This window comes from Leucopleurus acutus (genome assembly GCF_964270905.1).
Source record: "Leucopleurus acutus genome assembly, chromosome: X".
In the NCBI taxonomy this organism is placed as follows: domain Eukaryota; kingdom Metazoa; phylum Chordata; class Mammalia; order Artiodactyla; family Delphinidae; genus Leucopleurus; species Leucopleurus acutus.
Window position 1 is genome coordinate 107,785,888 of NC_139148.1, and position 6,862 is coordinate 107,792,749.

The 6,862-nt window shown below is 47.3% G+C and overlaps 1 protein-coding gene across 1 annotated transcript in view; it reads right to left on the reverse strand.

Annotated features, from left to right (window-relative positions):
• TENM1 (teneurin transmembrane protein 1) overlaps positions 1-4,431 on the reverse strand; it is a gene marked incomplete at its 3' end in the record, with an annotated part of 801,014 nt that extends 796,583 nt beyond the window's left edge. The window contains exon 1 of the mRNA XM_082865351.1: positions 4,387-4,431. The remainder of the gene's footprint in view (positions 1-4,386) is intronic.
• Between the last annotated feature and the right edge of the window lie 2,431 nt (positions 4,432-6,862).

The window sequence follows — 6,862 nt, forward strand, 5'->3', positions numbered from 1 at the left end:
CTGATATAAAAAGAGATGATTTAACACATTTTCCTGTGTCCACTTTCCAATTATCTTCTCCACTCCACTTAGAGTAGGTGGGAATGGAGAACCCAATATTTCAGAATCATTACATCACATTGAAAACATCATCCAAGAGACAGTGGTTAGTTGGCATATATGCATGTTTCACCATATGCTATTGTTTACCTAAAGTGGTGGCCTGGACAGGAAGTAAAAGTCAGAATTTTTTTTAAGTTGTAAATTATCCAAGATTATACTCCCAGGTCTAGAAATGTGTCCTGAAGTTACATAAGAATTTAACAGGCTTTATTTATCAGACTCTAAATTATTATTTTTAAAACATTAGTAATCCAACATCAATTGTAAAAATATTTACTAGCTCCAATTAAAACTAGTTTGCTTTGATTATATATAGAAATGTTAGCAGTACAATTATTACAAATATTGTTATAAAACAATTTTCAGTTTAGGCCATTATATTCCAATTTCCTCAGCCCCATTTTTCATGGGTTCCAAATGTAAGCAATTTCATTGGTCTTGCTAAATTGTACCATAGTACAACTAGCAAACTACAAAATCTCTATACATTATATAAATTGTCATAACTGGGTACCACATTTGGAAGAGACACATATGGTTGGACCATCAAGGTTGTTAGGAATAATCAAAAGCTGTGTGAAAGCTTTTATAGCATTCACCTGCTCAAACTAAGCACAATTCTAGCTGGTTCTATTTGATATTTACTTTCCTCAGTTCTAAAAAAAAAAAAATCGATGGAAAACAGAAAGGAAAAGAAATAATACATTAAGCCAGGATTCAGAATGTTTTACCATTTAGGGGAAGGAAACAGACTAATTTCAATTCAAAATAATGATTTAATCTAATACTCAGAATCTGCAGAAGATTTAAAGCAGTTTTTGTATATGGAAACAGTTCTGAAATCTGATTCCTTTTAATTTTTTATAATCAGCAGCTATATTTCTAGCTATTGATATATGTTGTTGATCATAACTGCTAAATACTATCCCTTACAATATTCTTCATCATTTAATCTGCCTGTAGTTGTGCTAGTAATCCAATTCAAACCACTCTGGTAAAGGATGGGAAGCTTCTTTAAAAAAAAAAAAAAGCATGCATGGATTACTACTTTTAAGGGTAAATCGACAGGAACTTAAATATATGTAATATTAATAAAATTATCATACATGTCTCATATCTGATGCATGGCATTCTCATGAGATTGCTTCTAAACGTGTGTGTGTGTATGTGAGAGTGCTAGAACAAATATGTGAATATTATAAGAAAATCTGTTTTCGTTAAAATAATTAATCATTGTGTCAAGTATTCAAAGTACTGGTCTTCTTTTGACCTCAGGTCAGTAAGTATGTAAGTAAATAAATAGATAAATAAATCACTTGTTTGGGAAACCTTAGGAAATTTATTAACCATAATCTATACCAAGTACTTGATAACTATACTGAAAACTGAAACTGATGGACTTTCCAGAAAAGCAAGCTTCAAGTAAAATTTACATGGATTCTAATTGCTATCTCTAACATAAAATGGAAAAAATCTTCGTTAATACTGAACCTTCTTACCATTTCGAAGTTTTTAAGGCTGTCATGGAAAATAAATTTCCACTAAGCCTTCTGTTTTCAGAGGCAACATATCAAAAGAATATTTTGCAGTCTGACAATTTAAAGTCATATTGTACAGAATAAACTTGAATGTTGGACTGTTCTGCTTCAGCAAGAATCTTTGTATTAAAAGCATCAGAAAGGTGCAATGACTATAAGGGAAACTATGATCATGTCAGCATTATTTACACATATGATAGCTGAAATGAAACACCGAGACCTTTAGAGTACTCAGATTTCTAATTAGGCCTTTGAAAGAGATGGTAGTTAACATACAATCTGATTTTACTTTTTAACACACCTATTTGTTTGAATATTTGGAATCTCACTTAATCTTACAGCACAATGATTCTACAAAGCATTCTTTCCTTCAGCTCCATTGTATATTTTGTCAAATGACATGATGGTTCTTAATTCACAATGGGGACTTAGAACTAATAGTAAATACTAATTCATGTGTTCAAAAAATACTCGTTTTCTACTATGTGTCTGGCATGGTTCTAGGGACTAGACTCTATTGGTTTTATTATATAAATGTTAACATTTGTTCGTTGAGTTGTTTTCCCAGAAACACCTGTTTTTCAAAAACATTCTGGGGGACAATCTGAAAACTTTTAAATAACATTTAGAGCATGGATTCATTTTAGAAATTACCCAAACCACCTTAAAATGCATCTTGTGACTTTCTTTTATTATCATTAAAAGGTTCCAACATGACTTTGGCATACTTGCAAGCTTTTAACTACCTTTTAAAAAAACTTTGCAAAGGTAAATTATTTAACGCATCACACACACAAAAAGTCTTATGAACTTGGACAAAAATGGCAAAACTAGGATTCTGTTCTTCCAGTTAACTACTTAAAGGGTCATACTATGCCTTATGAAAATTCATTTTTCCCCACGTTGAAAATATTAAGAGCAAGGGTGAGGGGGCGGTGAGCAAGCAAGCAAATGCTGGGTAACCATGGAGCAGAATGTAAAGCTGTGGATCTCATCATCATCATCATCATCATAAGCCCTTTCTTCTTAGACTGTCATCTTTCTTGGCAGCACTGGAGTACCCTATGCTCCAAATCGGAAGTCTTCGGACTAAGAAGATGGACAAGGATATTTCAGCCAAAAGATAATAATAGAGCAGACATTTGCAATGTTTTCCCCAAACAGGTTAAGAGTAGCGATTGATTCTCACAGTACAGTGTACCTGGTTTGTTAATTATAATCATAGAACAACAATCTAAAATTCAAGGCAGCTGTCTGTGACCCTCACCACGAACGCGATCAATTAAGTGCTAATCTAACAGTACCTAACAGGATCCACTGGAGTGTTTCGTTTCCTCTTGGTTTCTAAACCCGAGGGGCTACTAATTTCCCTTCTATGGCACTAGGAACTTCTCTTTGTATTTCTTCGGGCCACCTCAAATACTCCTCAGGATTAACAACCCAGGGAAAAAAAAAACAAAAACGGGAAAGTTCAAGACGTCTCCTGACCAATTGCTTCATTTTGAAGACCTACCCATATTATCATATCGCCCGTAACAGTGATACAGATCCGCTAAACCCAAAGCTGCCGACGGCAAGCAGGAGCTGCAAACCAGCCCCCGCCCCCGCTCTCCCGGTGGCGAAATTGATGTCGAGAAGACTTGTACTAGTGGAGTGAGATCGTCTGTCTCCGCAATTGTAAACAACCGGCTGCACTGGGTTTGCTGAAATCTTTAAATACACTCCTGACTGCAAACACATCCACTCACCAAGTCGCGCTAACAGTCTCCCCTTCTCCACCTCTAGGAAAAGCATCCTAAAACTGAACTGGCAATTCGCCCGTTGTGGAATGGAAGAAAGTGAGGTTACATTTCCTCAGGCATGCCCAGTGGGTACTTGGCAGTCCGCAGAGGTGCTGGCCGCTGCTAGATTGCCGGTACCACGTCTCAGGATGAAATGCGAAAACACACAAACCCGCACAGCTTAAGCGCGTGGTTAAAGCCAACACCGACGGCTCCCAGAGCACCTACTGCTGCGTAATGACTGTCTCTTATGACAGAGATTGGGGTGTAGAAAGGACGCATTGGGTAGGGCCCCAGACGGCGTAGGTTAGAAGGAGGTCCTGCAGTTCCCCCCGGAACATGGGCTCCCCGAGTGAGGTTCAAAGAGAAATTCAAAAGCAAACTGGTACTAAAGTGCCTCCTAGCCCCTGAGCATCTTCTCTCAGAGAGACGGCAGGAGCGGGACCCGAGTGGCCGAGCCCCTGGCGGACGCTCCTGGTGGGAAGGATGCTGGAGAAGAGGCGCCCCCTTGTCTCTTCTCGGACCGAGCCCACCCCCCACTTCCCAGCGTCCAGGTCCACTTGTTAGAGCGCCAGGGCTCTGAGCGAGAGCTGAGGAGAGGGCCCCCCTTTCAGAACTGGAGGAGTTGGTTGGCAAAAGTGTCGCCTGAGAAGGCTAATGAGCCCTCGAAGGGCAGCGCCCCCAGGGCCCGCTGAAAGCTTGAACTGAGAACAAGGCCGACCTCCCATCTCCCCCGGGTGGTCCAGAGCCCCGGGCCGGGCGAAGAGCAAAAGAAGGAGCCGAGGTTATGCCACCTCAGGCAGGACTCCCAGAGCGGACGCTGCCCGCCACTCACGGCCGGGAACCGCCATCCGCCGCCTGCAGCCTTGGGGCGAAGTTCGCCGGGAGTCCTTGGGGTGGGAAGTGGGGGGTTGGGGGTCGCGAGCCAGAGGGAAGGAGGTGGGAGCCGGCAGCAACGCACCTACCTAGTCCAGGCGTAAGTTTCGATGGCGTCCCCAGGTGCGGTCCCCCGCCCCCTCACCAGGTGCTCAGCCCCGCCGGGCGCTGCCCGTGCCCGGGACCTCAGGCGTCTCAGCCGGTTCCTGCGGGAAACGACTGTAAATCCACATTACTGTTCGAGCTGCCGCTCGGGCCCCCGCATCGCTCTCCTCCGGTTTGCGGCGGCGGTGCTCTCAGCCGGCAGCCGCCGGGGGCAGGGACCGAACCCGGCTACTACCGCGCCAGCGGACGATCGCTGCCAGGAGGGTGCTCGCGCCCGGGGTCGTACGTGGGTGCGAGAGTGTGTATACGCGTTTGTGTCCGTGAAAGAGAGAGTGTGCGTGTGTGTGCGAGCAGAAGGGGTGAGCCCAGCCCCCGGGGCACTCGGAGGTGAACTCCGGGCTAAGCCGGAGCCCGCCGCGCTCCCGGGTGCGGGCCCTCTGCACGGCTGATGGCTGTGCTGATGTTGCTGTGGCCGCCGCCGCCGCGCTCTAAGGCTGGTCGCGGTGGTGCAAAAAATGTTTCTCTTCTACTCGAGACCAAAAAACCTGCCCTGTCTACTGAGCATGCCCGGTTTGACAGCTCCACAGCCAAGGTTTTTTTTTTTTTTTTTTTCCTTTTCCACTAAGACTCCAGGTTTTAGCCGCAGCTGAGATGGGGGGGCGGGGGGGGGGAGCTCCGGAGGAGGAGGGCTTAGGGACCAGGTAGCGGGCAAAGGAAGGGAAATCGAGATGAGAAAGATCAGGGTGTTAGAGGGTGGAGAGAGGGAAGGAGAAAGCTGGGGGTGGGAGCAGAGGAAGGAAATAAGGATCAACAAAATTTAGATTTCGTACCACAATGAGTTCCCGGCCAGGGTACTCTCATGACCAGATTCTATTTTTTCCGGAGGGTTAGGTGGGGTGGGGGTGGTTCGGAGGAGTGTTTGTCATCCCCAAAGCAACCTGGAACAGTGTTTTATAGTCATGACATACACAAACGCGCGCGCTGTTGCACACACACACACACGCACACACACACACACACACACACACACAGGAGCGCGAACGCTACCGCGATGTGTAAAGCCTGAGGACTGACTTAGAAAGAATGCAAAGTCTCTTGCCAGTATAACTTTGGCAAAAAAAAAAAAAAGAAAAGAAAAGAAAGAAAGCGAGCGAGCGAGAGACCGAGAGAGAGACAGAGAGAGTGAAAATTGTTTGGATTCCTCCTTTCCCCCTCTTCCCCGCCTTCCAGAAAAGCCAAGCCCGTGAGTGCGGTGCGTAAGAGACCCGCAAGCTTTCTAGCGTGCGTGCGTGTGAGAGCACCGCCGACTGCCTCCCGCTGACAGTGTGACCCCAGCGCGCCAAGGCCGGCCGGCCACATGCAGCAGCCTCCTGGCGGCGCGTCGGGTCAGCGCTGACAATCTCCCCCTGGAGAGGGGCCCTGCGCTCCAGCTTCGACCCAGCCTGGCCGCCAAGGTCCCTGGGCTCCCCAACCCGCTCCACCGCTCACCCAGCCAGGCACGAGGGCAAGTACCCGGACGAACCCAGCGCGCTGCCCCAAGCCCTGGATCCCTCCCTTCCCGAGTGTCTTCAGCTTCCTCGAAAAAGCGGAAAAGCGGAATCTGCATGCCCAGAAACTCGCTTTGGGAGCCTAAGGAGTCCTACTGGGCATGCTCAGGACTTGGGGCGCCTCGCGTGGAGGAACTCTCCAGCCGCCAACATCTGCACGGCTGGGCCAGATGTGAGTCTGAGGTGGGAGAAGTTGGTCCGGGATTGGGGTTTGGCTCCGGTTCCGTGAAGGGCGGCGGCGACGCCCACAGTCGCCTTCTCCTTCCTGGCTTCCCAGCTAGAGGAAGACCGTGGGAGATACCAAGTGCCGAGCCAGGGGAGAGGCACCAACAGGAGTCTAGCGTACTCCCAGACCCCCTTCCCCCCAGCGCCACCCCCGCCGTAGGCAGGTAGGGGGCGCGCAAAGCAGCAAAGAGAGCCTCGTGTGTGTTTGCAGGGACTGCTAGCCTCTAGGTAAAGAAAAGAGAGCGCGAAGAGTTGAATCTTTAGGAGACAGACGTTACTGATGGTTTTCTTGAGTGAAGAAAGAAGGGCATGTGTGAATGTGTATGTGTGCACGCATGTTTGTAATTTTTCTCAAGAGCAGGGACAGGAAAGCGAGAAGCTACTGCTGAGTTGAGAGCCCGCTAGGGGTTGCGATGAGGCACACTTGGAGCCTTGGCTGGCGCTAATTACCGGGAAGAGTTGCTCACGGCGCGGTGGGCGCGCACCAAAGCTTCCAGCTGTTCTTCTCCCTGGGTGGTGGCAGCTGCGTGAGAACGGCTTCCGGGCTGGATGGTCTCTGCGCTCCCTAGCAGGGGGACCGGATTCAGTTTCCTAAAAAGAGAGAGTATAGGGTGACGCCAGGGATAGATCTCGGAACCGTGTGTTCCCATCTTCCTGGTTTTTGATACAGGTATTTGCAAAGAGGGAG